Genomic DNA, 16,032 nt, shown 5'->3' with positions numbered 1-16,032 from the left:
TCATATGTAAGTCTTTGTTCGTAACCATCCAGTAGATGGTAGACACCTGATCGATAAGACAAAATCCGTGTAAATTTTCTTTGGATAGATTCAAGTCTAGATACCTGTGTTATATAATGTGGATTCCGGACTGTTGACCCATACTCAAGAACACTGCGGATTAACGAATTATTAGGCTATTAGTTCTATGCGGAAAAAATTCAAACATCTGATAAAACTATTTCATTTGTAGCGATGCTACGAGAATTTTCTGGAACGTTCGCCAATACAAAACGCATTTTAGCGGGAACACTCTAGACACAATGCAAACGATTGGTGTTCCTACCGAAAGTTCCAGTGCACTCGGGCACCTATATAATGAGGCGCACCAAGATGTACTTAGTCAGCCATAAATTAGCAGTTTTACGAGTGACCAACAATGCGAGCGCTACTACTGCTTGCTGCATACTGAAGCGTACGCGTCGCGTCCCGTTCTTTCTTCACCACACCGCTACAGGACCTACTTAACTACACCCGGTTCTGTACGGACTAAAAATCATTATGGACTCTTCGGGATAACATCAGCTCCCTGGCCCCGGCCATAGTTTCTGGTCAGCGCTGACCTCACGCGCCTAGACCCTGCGACCACTTCGCCGGTCTGCGCCTCAGCCCCGCGGCATCGTCGCCAGCCTGCATCTCCCGCTCATCTGCCGACCAGGTCCATCGCACCTTCGGCTGTCTCGTTCACACTGGAGTACTCGGAAGACTACACGTCTTCACCAGTGCTAAACACATCCAGTTTTCATATGCATTTATATCCCATTGACGGCCTCCGTGGTAAAGCGGTAGGCTCTCGACTAGCAAGCTGGATGAAGCGGGTTCAAATCTCGGCGTGCACTTAATTTCACAAAATTATCCTTTTAAAATAATATATTGTTTGTTTGCGGCATGTTGGAGAATACAATCAATATCGCACTGGTGTAACACCACCATTCAGAATTGAAACGTTGCTTGAAATGGCTATAGCTGTATTTGGTGACCAGATCTGAATAGCCAGGTACTTCCTCACCTTCCTCTTCTCCATTTCCTTCCCCTCCGCACTACCTTTTCCCTCACAACATACCCTTATTGGGGATGCCATTGTTTCACTGTGCAGTTACACATTGAAAGAAGAATTTTTTTAAATCAAACAGCAATAATAAACATTTTCTTAGTCACTTAATACATTAAGACATAATTATGAAAATGAATAGTATTACATTATTATTTTTTTACCCTGTTATCAATTATGTTGATATTTTTGTATAAATAAATTTCTTTTAAAAAATTAATTTGAAAATGTTATCATTATAAATATCTTTCCACACCTTCTTAAAAATGAATTTTTTGTTCATATTTTTGTATTTTTGTGCAGGGTCTAATTAAATCCAATTGCGTTGTCGCGGTAAGACAAAAGTCCTGGGTTCGATTCCCAGTTGAGACCGTTACTTTTCATTTTTCTGTGTCTTGGCCTGTTTCATGTTTTGTTTAGATTTATTAGTATCATTTTCGACTGTAATGATAAATCAATGCTTAATACATTTGTGGGATTGACTCTGTGTTTGTCTAGCTGTAAGTTTTTCATCTTCATTTTTTGCTTTCCGATATTTTTTTTTTTAAATATAATTTTTTTGGGCTCATGAATGAACGAAATTGGCTGAGTGCAGTTATATTGTCTATTGAGATTTCTCCATGTCCAATCGTGACTGGTTTGTCTATGGTCTATTCCAATCGATATGTCACTTATAAAATAAAATTTACTCGCGGTTATTGAATATTTTTAGGTATTATAACATTCTGAGCGATCAACAGATAAGTTAATTTTTGTCCCAAGATCACATTACCGGCCGTAAGTACCTACCAAATATACATATATCTGTAATATGTACGTAATAAGAGTGTTAGAACCTTTATGAGTTGTTAATAAGCGTGAATAAGTCTTTCTCCGGATGTTCGATGTTCGAAAAACGTATATACTTAATATAACTCAAATCAACAACATGGGACACGGTTGAAAGTCAAATCTGTATCGGCTTGACGTCTGCATTTAAAACAATACCATTATGCCAAGAATTTTTTTTATTTTAGACGGCGTCTGCCTCACTCGGCAAAACTTAACCCATTTAAAGAAAAGACTCGTTAAAAATCTCATTTACCAGGTGAACAAAGCTTTAAACGCCATGGAGTTTATCACAGAGGGAAATGCCATCAAGGTAGAACCAGGGGCCCAAGAGGAAGATGGAGGTGGAATGCCTTATGGAGAAATAGATATTGATTTTTCTGATGTCAAAAAGGAATGCTTCGAACACTCTCAAAGAAATCATCAACCGACTGGTAAAATATCCAAATTTCCTCGATGGGTATCATGAACCCACATGACCCATGCTCACATAATTTTTTTTTGTAGCTTTATGATGGAAGCATAGTTTGTGTACATGGTCGCAACATTAAGGTTTTGTTATATTAGTGTGCTGATATTTTTATAACAATTTAAATCTTGTGTTGTACGATGCTATGTCTTTTTACTAAGCTCATTTAATGGCAAAAATTCGCATCGTAAATTTAATTTAATTTACTATAAAAAAATTGTTTTCTCTTCTAGGTACAGCATTGAGATTAAACAAAAAAAAATCAGTTCCGCAAAAACGCAACAGAAAAGGATCTAAAAACGTGAAATCTTTCTCGAGCACTAAGTGTCACCGAAAACTTGCTTCGAAGTCAAACTTAATTACACACATGCGCGCTCATTATCGAGAAAAGCCATTTTCGTATTCTGACTGTGGCGTTTCATTTTTATTTAAGTCAAGATTGATTAGTCACATGCCAACTCATACTAAAGAAAAACCATTCTCATGTTCTTACTGTGTATATTCATGTTTTCAGAAGTCAGGCTTACTAAGGCATATACGGATTCATACAAAAGAAAAAACATTCATATGTTCTTACTGTGGCTATTCATGTTTACACAAATATCGATTATCTGTGCATATTCGTACTCATACTAAAGATAAAACATTCTCATGTTCATACTGTAATTTGTTATATTCTAGGAAATCAGCTCTAATAATGCATATTCGTACTCATACTAAAGATAAAACATTCTCATGTTCATACTGTAATTTGTTATATTCTAGGAAATCAGCTCTAATAATGCATATTCGCACTCATACTAAAGAAAAACCATTCTCATGTACTTACTGTAGCTATTCATTTTCACTTAAGTCTAGCTTAAAAAGGCATATGAAGATTCATACTAAAGAAAAACCATTTTCATGTTCATACTGTAATTATGCATGTTTACAGAAGTCGGATTTTGTAAGACATATGCGGATTCACACCAAAGTAAAACCATTCTCATGTGCATACTGTAATTATTCATGTTCGCATAAGTCATCTTTACAAAGACATACACGGGTTCATACAAACGAAAAACCATTTTCATGTTCTTTCTGTAGCTATTCATGTATCCAGAAACCACACTTATTAAGACACATTCGCACTCATACCAATGAAAAACCATTAGCTAAACGCCTTCAAGGTAGTCAAGCTTAACTGGGCATATTCGCAATCACACTTTGAAATGAAAAACCATTTCCATGTTCTTTCTGTGTTTATTCGTGTTCAAAGAAGTCGATATTAAAAAGACAAATGATGCGTACTCTTAATGAAGAAAAATATCTGAGTTAATATCATTCTTACCCTTAAGAAAAAATCTTATGTACATTCTGTAATTATTAAAATTAACTGAAATCAAACACACTGAACAATATTTGTACTCATAAGAAAAACCCGTCTCATTATCTCACTGTGATAATTCATGTTCGCAGAAGTCAAGCACAAAATATTATGCGTGCTAAAGAAAATGTATGAGTAAAAACTGCGAACTGTCGATAATTTTGCGAGTTTCAAATGAAATTCATTGCAATCCTATTTGTTTATATTTAATTTTTTTTAATTCTTGTCTCTTAATATTCTTGACCTTACGTAGATATATATTTTACTAGTTTTATATTATTTTTTGTTTTGTACCATACATACAGAATTGCATGCATATTTTTCCACTAGTATCATTATTAAAACGAATTAACAAAATGAAATTTAAAAAAAAAAACATTTAAATCAAACAAATTTTAGAATTAGAAATTATTGAGGAATTATAGACTTATAAAAACTGATTTTTAGTCATTGTAAATACAATCTGAAAGTATTTTTTTTCATGAGAAATGAATCAGGTAAATAAGGATACATAAGGAATAAAACTATCAACAAGAAGTATTTGAGATTTATTAAAAAATATATTTAAAAAAAATGGTTTTAAATGGAGTTAACCGAGCCTTTAACTGACCCAAATTCCAGTTTGTAAGGACCATTGGAGGGGACCCACCCTTTCCCGACGGCTGTGTGAGGAAACTGATTGTTTAACCTCCTTAGCCGCACACGTCAGGACTCTAATTTTTTTTTGTAAAAAGAAGCTACATTTATTTTAAAACGAATCTAGACCCTCCAATGTCCCTGCATGCATGATTGTTAGTACGAAATAATGTATGCATACTTACATTAATAGTAACACAAAATAAGAACACATATGAAATGTGTTCCCCTGGTGGTTTGGCATCTAAAATTAAATAATAAATAAGGAGCACAAATTATTATTACAAAGTGGAAGTATGATTGAAACATAAAAATATACAAGCCGCGTATCGAGGGCAGTTTACCCCACTATCACGGGGCGGTCCCGGCAAGAATGAGCGTGGCAAGCGGCCTGGCCACAACGATCCCAAGCACCCGCGTCCCTTAGCCAGTTTTCCGAGAGTACCCTCGAAGAAATGTAAATGGGGGGAGGGGGGGGAGATACTCCCAAAGACCCTAGGGAATGAAGTGAGCCTCAGGTCACCGGAGGCAGGACGGAAGGGGACCGGGCTCGCGCAAACATTCCCCAGGCCCGCTCATGATGCCGGGGGAGGCACCCGTGGTTCGTGGGACAGCCGCCCCGGATTAATGTCACCTTACTGGATGCAGGAACAGGGTCTATCCACCCCCGTGGTGGGGAAATGAACAATACAGTACGATAGAGTTCAGTTCGACAACCTATAATAAATAAATCTCATAAACCAATTTGTAAGTAACAAATAAAAAGGCAAATAACAAACGTAGAAAATAAGTTGTGATCAACAACAAATTGACCGTTCATAATAGAAAAAAAAGAAGGGAAAAAAAGATTAACATAGTATTAAAGAGCTAAAACACAAAAAGAAACAGTATTATCATTATCAACGCGTTCCTAATATATAAATAAGGCCCAAATTCAAAAGTAAAAGGAAGAATGTGCATAAAAAAAAAACAGTGTAAAGAATTGGCAAAAACGGTGTAAAAAGCCAGTATACACAATAAATGAATAAGAAATAATAAAACAAACAAATAAAATAATAAATGCATTGCGATCATGCCATAAGACAAAGAAAGTAAAACCAATGAGTATATAAAAATAAAAAATAAAGCAATCGCGCATAAACAATATTAAATTTGTTATAAGAGGAGTAACCGTGGAGTGACAGGAACAATACGCTTGGCACCTGAAACAAAGATGATTTTAATCTAAATCAGCAACTCTAAGCACAGGCCATCTCTCTACCCAGGACTTTACAAACTTTTTGAAGCATTCAAAATTTTCTCTGTTCAACACGAGATCGGCATTCCATGCCGGTCTTGTAATCCCTCTCAAGCCATCCAACATTTCCTCTCGGGCATCCTTCATCAACTCGCAGTGCCACAGAATGTGCTCGGCTGTCTGGTTAGTGTCACCACATGAACAGTTCGGATGAGCAGACAAGGCGAGACTATGTAGCCGCCCCCTGAGCTCCCCATGACCGGACACCAATTGCGTCATATAGTGATCCAGTTTTATGTGCGCCCCTTCCATTCTGCTTTTAACTGAAGGGAAGAAAGAGAAAGTCAATCTACCCTTCGTCGACCTATCCCATCGCTCTTGCCATACACTCAGCGTTCTATCTCGCATGGCTTTCAATAAGCCAGGAAGGGACACCGCTCCACCGGGTGTCAGTTCGACTCCCAGGTGGACAGCGGCCTTACCTCTTGTCAATGCCTTTTTTGTCAAAACTTCCCTTATTTCCAAGTCAATCGGCAGTGTACCAGCCAGAACCGGTGATGCATCATTAGCCACAGTCCTATATGCGCCCGAAAGAGCCAACAGGGGAGTCCGTTGGCCCCGCTTGAGGGCCAAGTGGATCAATGCATTATCCAGCCGGTGCTCCCACACAAAAGCTGCATACGAGACATGCGTCACGTAAACACCCCTATATATGAGGCGAAGTGCCGGAGTCCGCAATCCCCACTCAGCCGTTGAGAGCCTTCTCAATTTCAAGAATAGGGCCTGGGCCCTGCTAGAAACGCTCTTGACGTGCGCTAGGAACGAAAAAGATCTATCTAAAGTGACGCCTAAATACCTGGTGCTTTCAACGAAACGAATAGTGGAGCCTCCCATTTTGATGGTAGGGTTTCTGGCACGACTGAGCATACCCTTCATCAAGAGTCCCACGGTCTTATGGGGAGCGAAGTTCAGCCTGTTTCTCTTACCCCATTCAAGAATCTCACGCAGACCCTCTTCTGCTTTACTCTCCACTTCCTTTCTGCTGTCCCCTGAGACCAAAAGAAACTTATCATCTGCGTAGTCGACCGATATGCATCCTTCAGGCAAGGGTAACCTAGAGGAGTCGTCAAAAAGGATGTTCCACAGGTCAGGCCCGAGGACTGACCCTTGTGGACAGCCCATGTTAACGTCACGTATGATGAAAAAATCACCATACATCACAATAACCTTTCTGTTACGTAAATAATCACTAATAATATTGAACAGTAAAGGCGGGCAATTACGACTTTTCAACTTAGTTAAAATCATCGGCCACCACGCATGATCGAAGGCACCCGAGATGTCCAAAAATATTCCAATTACATACTTCTTGGTACAAACCCTCACCCATTCAAGCGCATACTTAATGGCGTGCTCAGTGGACTTACCGGGGATGAACCCAAATTGGCGGTCGCAGGGTGGAGACAGGGTGAGACGGAGCCTATGTTTGATGATTTTTTCCAGTATTTTACCTAAGATTGGAAGTAAAGTGATGGGTCTGTAGGCTCCGATATCTGTTCTCGGCTTGTTGTTCCCCTTTGGTATAATCCGGAGCACGCCTTTCTTCCATTCTGTAGGGAATACTCCTCTACGCAAGCACGTTTCCAACACTTGATAAAGCTCCTCTTTAGCGTGGATCCAAACATTCTTCGCTATTATGCCGTTCAATCTGTCAAATCCCGGTGCCTTCTTCGGACCCAAACCCTTTATTATGATTTCAACCTCTGCTCGACTTAATGGTGGTACGCCGTCCCCCTGGGCGAGGTCTCTAGGTGGAAGCCGTGACAGGTTTCTTACCTGTTGATTAGGGTGGAGTGACATTGCAAAAATCATATCTCGGTATTGTAATAGCTGCCTAAAGATGCTTCATGTCATTCATATTCTCGTAAAAATACTTAAAAAAATCTAAACTTATGTCTTCATTCAACAACCTAGCGATTTCGTAACGTAAAAAACGTAAATTTAGCCTTTTTTTCCCAAAATCTGAGTACAGTCTCAAAAATATAAAATAATATCCATTACTTTCAATTGCATTTACCTTATTGAACATTACATGTTTTATAAAAAAAAAACACTGCATAAATTGCTCTTAAACTAGTGAGTTTGTGAGCGCTGTGGAGGTGGGGGGGATAATTTCGCTCCTATTGTTTCGTCGCAGAAACTAGATGCGACTTGCATCTAGTTTCGTTTCGGCTACCGCTGACCGTAGACGTGTTAGAATCCTTGTCCGATTAAATTTTAACACATATAATTGTTGTGAAAATGAATGCAAATTACACGAGAAGCAAAATTTTATGTCCAATATTCGGGGCACCAACTGAAATGAACTCTCAAGTGTTACCTACTGTCTCAGAAGTGATTAAACATTATTTGTTCTTACGATATGAGCGTAATCTTAACTCTACAAAAAAACCGTCAGTATTCGAAATAAAAAGTGTTATATGTTGAAGGAATTTGGAAGCGCGCTTCTATTCCCATTGTTTCACACAATCGAGTGATGAAACTGATCCAAGATCATTATAACGAATACTTAAAACTTAAAAATTGGCCAAAAAAAAGTGTGCATTATTATGTTAAGTTAAATTCTTATAAAATCAAAATGAATAAACTTTTCGATATTGCTTCATGCAAATGTAACAATCTGAATATGTGTTCCTGCGAAAAGACGCGCAAGGTACCCACCAAAGAACAAGCATTCCTTGAAGACCAAAGATCCTCGAGAAAAATGATGCTGGGAGCAATAGACACCGACACAACAAAAAAATTACATCGGAAAATGAGGATGCAAGCTCGTTTATCTGAACTTGCTTCGAAGGTCAGCTCATCTACAGCATCAGCGACAAAACCACGTCAACCCTTTTTTGATGAAAACCAATCATTTTCTTCACATTCTTCGCAACCTCCAGAAAATTCCCGTATGATGTTAAAACTCCCCACTTTGGCCAGAATCTGCGATCAGTATGGTTTGTCAGACAGGTCGGCATCAGCTGTTGCAAGTGCTACATTACAAGATTTTGGCATAGTAACCGAAGACGACTCTAAAATGGTGATTGATAGGAGCAAACTCAGACGAGCTAGACAAACGTGTCGCACTTCTTTAATCAAAACATGGCAGATGTCGTCGGAGTCAACAAAAATTCGAGGTCTATATTTCGATGGAAGGAAGGATAAAACACTGTCTCAGGAAAAAATAGGGGATAGATATCATCGGAGAACGATTTCAGAAGAACATTATTCCATTTTATCTGAGCCGGGGTCTCAATATGTTGGACATGTTACACCATCATCAGGAACTGGCAAAAACATCGCAAAGAGCATGTTACACCATTTAAAAGTGAACGGTTTTAATTTGAATGATTTATCAGCGATTGGATGTGATGGGACTGCTGTCAATACAGGCAAAAGAAATGGAACTATTAGATTCATGGAATTGGAATTAGGTCATCCGTTACAATGGTTTATCTGTCAGCTGCATACAAACGAACTTCCCCTTCGCCACTTGTTTCAACACTTAGATGGTGCTACAACAGGACCTAAAGGGTTTTCAGGACCTATTGGAAAACTTCTCTCAAGCAGCTCTGAAAACACCGTTATAAATTATTCACCAATACACTTTGAGATGCACAAACTCAACGCAGAGGAATTGAAAAATTTGAGCACGGACCAAAAATACTTGTACGAAATATGTTTTGCAGTTACAACAGGTCACTGCCCACCAAATTTAGCAAACCGTCATCCAGGTAGTATTTGTCACTCACGCTGGTTAACGACAGCAAACTCAATACTTCGATTATATATAGGAACAACTAACCCTTCAGTGAACCTAAAAATTCTTGCTGAATATGTTGTTAAAGCATACGCTCCGACATGGTTTGAGATAAAGAGGCACCCGTCGTGTAAAGATGGGGCATTACATGTTTTTACTATAATAAAACTCACCCGATATTTGAGCACCGATCTACGAGATATAATTAATCCAGTAATTCAAAGAAACGCCTATTTTTGCCACCCGGAAAATCTGCTACTATCCATGATAATGGATGACAACCTTATTGTAAGAGAATTGGGTTTGAGACGAATATTAAAGGCGCGAGATAGATGTCCGAGTCCATTTGTTGTTAGAGACTTTATTATTCCAACAATAAACTTTTCAGCAAGTAAATATTACGATATTATCAACTGGCAGGAATGCGAAGTTACACCGCCACCGATACTATCCGAAATCAGTAATGATGACCTAGTCAAAATGATAAATAATTTCGGTGAAGAAAAGGACAGTATTGAATTTCCCAGATTTCCCTGCCACACTCAAGCAGTCGAGAGGTGCATCAAATTAGTTACCCAGGCATCGTTGTCAACAGTTGGGCCTGAAGCAAGAGATGGATTCATTCGGGCGACAATAAAATCTAGGCATATAATGCCCGAATTTCCAACAAATCTCATTTCAAAACACGATAAATATTATAAAACTTCGATAATGTTTAAAAAAATTCTCTTTGTTGAAGTATTTTATTAAATAAAAAAACATGTTTCTCAAAAACACGAAAAAAACAATAAAAAATCAATAATCCTCTTCAAAAAACCAAAAATAGACCCCGCCTTGAAACTATGGTAATTTTATTTTTATTTTCACATGTGTTATGCACCTTATTAGCTATAAAACCCCTAATAAAATTGTATTTTTGCTATGAATATCGCTTGTTTATAATGCTTGGCAGAGTTTTCAGCGACTTTTTTCATACAATTTTTTTCTAAATATAAATGTGCTGGTTGTTGAATAAAGGAACGTTTCGATCGAGTTGATTTTTTTAGACGAAAGAGGTGTTATATAAAGGCAACTTTTTTTTGCTATTACAGTACTGGCATCTTTAAAAAAAAAAGTCCCATACAACGTCACTCCACCCTACTGTTGATGGTGAACACTTTCCCCATTAACTGAGTCTAGAGGAACTAACTTGCCCAGAAGTGTCTCAAGAGTGGAGACTATGTCAACACTCTCTGCGTTCCCTTCGCTATTACCGAGCACAACGCTCGATAAGTATCGTTCTGATCCTTTTCCCGAGTTTTCAAGAGCGCTGTGGATTTCCCACGAGTTGGCGTTACCCACTTCATCTACCCAACTATGCCATGCAGCTCGTTTTGCTGAGAGGACGGCCGAACGATAGGCGCCACGGGAAGCCCTAAAACGGGCCTGAAGTGCAGCCGCTTCTTCAGGCGAGCATATACTCCGCCTAACCACTACCAGGCCCCTATAGGCTCTTTTGTAGGCCCCTTTCAGCAAAGTCAGCTCTTGTGTCCACCACGGCGTCCTAATTAACTTCTTTGGGTTTGATCTGCCCAAAGAAGTTTCAGCGGCTGATACCACCGCCGCGTTGAAGAAATTCCCCAAGTTGTCCGGTTCCCTAGCGGCTACGTCATGAAAACCCCTTAAAGATTGACGCAGCGCATCCCCAAAGCTATCCCAATTCGCCCTAGTGGTTCTGAAGTTCCAAGATGATTGTGGAGCTTCTGTCTTTGTAATTCCCACTGAAAAAGTTATCAATCTATGATCAGAAACTATCGCACACTCATGAACCGTCCACTTTGATATTTTTGACGCAACAGATCCAGAGCAAAGAGTGAGATCAATGTTGCTTTCGCCACCGGTTCCTGAAAATGTTGAAAACGTACCTGGTTCATTGAGGATGAACAGACCTTGCGCTGAGATAAGATCTTCGACGGCATAGGATCTTTCCGTTCGATTTCCGTTAAAGTCAAACCAGAGAGGCGAGCGCGCATTGAAGTCACCTCCAATAATTATGTTTCGGCCTTTTAATTTATGCAAGGCACGCGTGAGGCTCAAAATATGCGGTTCAACTAAATTACCATATTTAAAATATACTGATATCACGATGATCTCAGTATCGCCAAATTTAAAGGAAACACAGGTTTGGTATTCGTTCGACAGTCCCTCGAGAAGGAGGGGGCTAATCAACGAATTATTGACCAGAACACCCGCCCCGGGAGAGCTGCCTACTTCAAGTACCGCCCCTGGACTAATGATACCAGGTGTTTTTCCTTGCCAAACGTATTGTTCCTGAATGAGCAGAATGTCGATCCCAAGGTCGGTCATGACCCGCTGGGCCTCAAGGGTGGCTATCCGAGACCGCTGCAGGTTGATCTGGCCTATGGAGAGGGGATTAGCGGCGGCCATAATCGGTCATGCGAACTTGAGCCTCGATCGCAGCTCTGTTTGCGGGGCAGGCTCGGTCACCAGTACAATGATCGGCTGGTTTCTGAAACTTGGTACAAGTTGCGCAGATAGCGGCCTGTGCCTTCTTGGGGCACTCCTCGAAATCATGACCGGCTGCGGCGCAGTGGCGGCAAGAAATGAACTCCTGAGTACAAGATTTGCTTACATGGCCGTACATGTGGCATTTGAAGCAACGGGTAGCTCCCAGGTAGTCACGAACCCGACAGGCATTCCACCCAAGGTAGCAAAGACCGCTATCTATTAGTACCTTCCGGCAATCCGGATGACACGTGACAATCATATTCATAGTCCCGCCTTCACGTTTCCCAAAGAGGGATACCCTCCGCATTGTCCTTAAATGGTCTTCCCTGGAGAGAGTTGATTTTTCTGCGACGTTATTATCAAAAATTTCCTTGAAAAGAGCAGTGTCAGCAGCTGCGTCTCCTCTGGGGACGTCATAAATGACTATCTTGGGTAGTCGTCCCTGTGGGTTAACCATTTTCAAACCTTTGAGGGTTAATTTTTCCGCCGCCTTCTGAATGTTTTTGACACCCCCCGGAGTTTGTAAGGACCGAAATTTATTGCGTATTTTAACTGTTGTAATGTAATACAATTTCAGATAAATGAGTATAGAATATGAGTATCACATGTGAGTATCGCCACCAAAAAGCATTATCATCTACAACGACTCTGTCAGCCGAGTTTCAGCTCGATTCGATGTCGGTTAATTTCCACTTAATTCATTCATTCATACAAGAAAACGAAAGCGAATTTCAAACAGCTGTATTTAAAAAGTATAATATTTTGATCACGAAAAATAAAACAAATCAGAAAAAATACAAACTTCGACAAAAACATTACACAAACCCAGATAACTTATAATGCTCCTAGCCAAAATTATTTCAACAGAGTAAATTAACCATTGAAAAAACTACCGCAGACCTGACTTCTGTTCGTTGCCGCTCTTCGCGGGCTTCTGTACAGACACTAGAAACAAACAACGTTTGATTCCATTAATGTTTGAAGTGGTTTTTAATTATTTTGTGAATAATTTAATGGGATTGGAAACAAGTTAATCAAGGGAAACGGTTGCAAATAAACTTGCCATAAAACGGTGTTTTTTTAAAGTTGTTTCTATACGAGTTCGTATTAAACTCATGAAAAATAACTATTTAGTAGGTTACGCTTATAATTTTCATTACATAATTAACAATTTTATTTTTACTATGATCAAGGAAAAATATTGAACAAGCTTCAATGTATCCATGGCATATTTTTTTTATTTATAACCTATACCGATTCGTTGTAAAGATTAATATAAATAGTGATTTCACTTAACCCTTTCAGCCCCAGTGTCAATTCAAATTAACATGAACTTTGTGAATTTTTTTACCGTAACGGTAGCAATTTAGAAAAGCCACGTTTTCAATTTCTTATAGCTTGTAGTCTTTTCTGTGGTGTTTATTTTTTCCACTCGGTTGAAATCTTTATTCCCGCCGCAACGACGATAAATATTTTGACATCTGCTGATTGTGAGTTTCATCGAATTTCTGCCGTAATTGATTACTTATTTTAAGGTGAGATATCAATATTTTATACTCGAATTACAAATATTTTAACGCATTAAGATGTGTTCTATAATAATAACATCAGTTCAATTCACCGATCATAGTCATTTCCCAAAATATTGTAAATGAATTTCAATGAAAAAATATACAATGTACAAATATAAAAAATATACAATCGCGCCTAAAATATACAATGCATTGAGTACCGACTTAAAGTCAAGTAATTCTATATCCATATTTACTGCTCGTGTACATCAATGGATATTTGAAAGGGGACGACCTTTCTTCAAAGATTATATGAGTTCCTAACACAAAAAAAAAAAAAAAAAAAAAAACTTCTTTTCCAACTTGTCTCATATCACGAAAATTAAAATTAAGTGTTGAACATAAACATGTTGTCTTATAGATAATACCTAAGATATTTAAACTTGCACACAAACAATTATATGCATTAAACAATCAACATTAATTATGTTTAAATTTTAATCTTAATGTTTAATATTTTTAATTTTTATTTGTATCTTTTTAATATAAATATACTTTTTCTTTATTTTTCAGTTTACTATTAATTTTAATATACTTGTTTTTAGTTTTATTTATCATCAAATTTGTTTTTCTTTTTTTTTCTTCTCTAATTCTTTCTTATGTTTCTATAAAATAGTATTTCTTAGTTCTTCTAAGTTATTTTTATTATTATTACTTTATTATGATTTATACTTACATACTTATGATACTTTTATTTTACTTTTTTAGTTCTTTTATGTCATTGTTATTATTATTTCATGTATAACTACCACAACACGGGCATTAGCCTAGTATGGTAGTTAAAAAAAATGTCTAAACATGTAACTTGTAAACATTTATTAAATAATAAAAAAAAAAATAAAAAATAAAAAAATGTTCATTCAAATTAACACTGGTAGTGACGGACATGTTTTCGACTAGTATGGCGAATTTTTAAGATTATCATTACATTGTAAATATGCATTTTTGACATGAAACAGTTATTTGTATTACTTTTGTGTTATGTTTATTTAAAGTTACTATTTAAAAAATACCCTCTGACGCCCAACGTTAAGGGACTGGGACACGGGCAAGCGGCTTGATCGCAAGCACGTAGTTTTTTGTCTATTGCACTTTGTGACAAGCATTTTGACCGTGTACCAAAGCTGGCTTGCAAGCATTGCGCAATACTACGTGCTGGCGGCGGGGCTTGATGCGAATTTATATTTTTGTGGGAATAGACAAACGAAAATAGACAAATAAATATCACGTATCATAAACAATGATAAAAAATGAATAAAATTATTATAAAATAGGTACTTAGTTATTGTTTTTGTGTTCAATTTGTAGAAATTCATCTAATTTAAAAATTCTGGAAGTATTTTAGTATTTTTTAATAATTATGACAGCGGTTTTCAAGGTCATTAATAATCAAACTGTAGAATAAATAATTTTCTGAATTTTCAATGAAGAAAACATATTTTTTGTATGAATACCGCACAAGATATTCATACAAAAAATAGCTGTAGCCTGTAATACACTTTGCAAATGCTCATGGGTAAAGCGGTACCTTAACTTGTACCATTATTGACACCAAATTCTTTTCTTTTTATTATTTTTATTCAAACATAAAGCTAACGTTAGAGCCAAGAACGCTTTGTCTTTGACAGATTCCATTTTGCACAAAATTGACTTTTGACAGTCGCGAGTCACGAAATGACAGGAAGGCGTGGCCATGCTTGACGGAGAGGCTTGATAAATTTATTAGATAACTGTTTATTTTTGGTTTAATTATTTGAATTAATTTTTTGAATTTATTTAAATTGATTTAATATCGTCCTCTTTGCTAAGAGCTTACCTGTGATCTGAAGGGTAATTTGATATCATACAAAGATTTATAATTATTTCGAAAATTAAAAATATGAAATACACTAGCGGTTCTTTTTTTGTTGTATGGCGGAGGGATTGTTAGCTAAATAATACGTCACTTTGTGACAGGTTGTGGACCCCGCAAATCAACTTTGACTCCCGTCCTGGGAAGTCTTGGACGCCAAACTCTGACTAAATCAGAGTATGTTAAAATGCGGAGATCACGAATACCCAGTCTCAGAGCATGGGCAATTGATTAATATGATATTCCTGTAAAGGTTTTGATCAGGGTTTCTCTACAAATAAAAACCAGAGGTAGGTAGATAATTTTGAACATTCTATTGTGCTGATAAGTATTTATAGAAATTAAAAAGGTAGGACTCACCCCGGGACCATTAGTACACATTCCCTACTCTAAAATAACTATGAATCATCCACGGCGGTAAATCTGCAGTGGAAGAGGCCCATCTCGCCTCCTCGTGGTGATTTTGACGCCTTGTCCTCCGCGGCATCAAGATAATGCGTCCTCTGTGACGACCAGCTGGTGGGAAGGGACCCTTAGACCTTCTGTGTGCGTGATGATCATCCAGACTTCCAGCCGTTATGATTGAGAGCCCCGTATCGTGTTGGTGGCGCATCCGTTTTAATATATTCCCGACGGGAAATCTCTTGATGCAGTTATCTAAACTCGCGGG

General features: G+C 37.9%; 1 long non-coding RNA gene across 1 annotated transcript; it reads left to right on the top strand.

Annotated features, from left to right (window-relative positions):
- Positions 1-1,782: 1,782 nt before the first annotated feature.
- LOC149416141 (uncharacterized) lies at positions 1,783-3,198 on the top strand. Its single transcript, XR_016303651.1, has 3 exons — positions 1,783-1,867; positions 2,107-2,352; positions 2,621-3,198. It is a non-coding gene; the product is annotated as an uncharacterized LOC149416141 (long non-coding RNA).
- Positions 3,199-16,032: the final 12,834 nt, after the last annotated feature.

Source organism: Hesperophylax consimilis, chromosome 17 (genome assembly GCF_061612785.1).
Source record: "Hesperophylax consimilis isolate HC1 chromosome 17, BYU_Hcon_1.0, whole genome shotgun sequence".
NCBI classification, from domain to species: Eukaryota; Metazoa; Arthropoda; class Insecta; order Trichoptera; family Limnephilidae; genus Hesperophylax; species Hesperophylax consimilis.
This window is presented reverse-complemented; position numbering and strand designations above follow the sequence as displayed.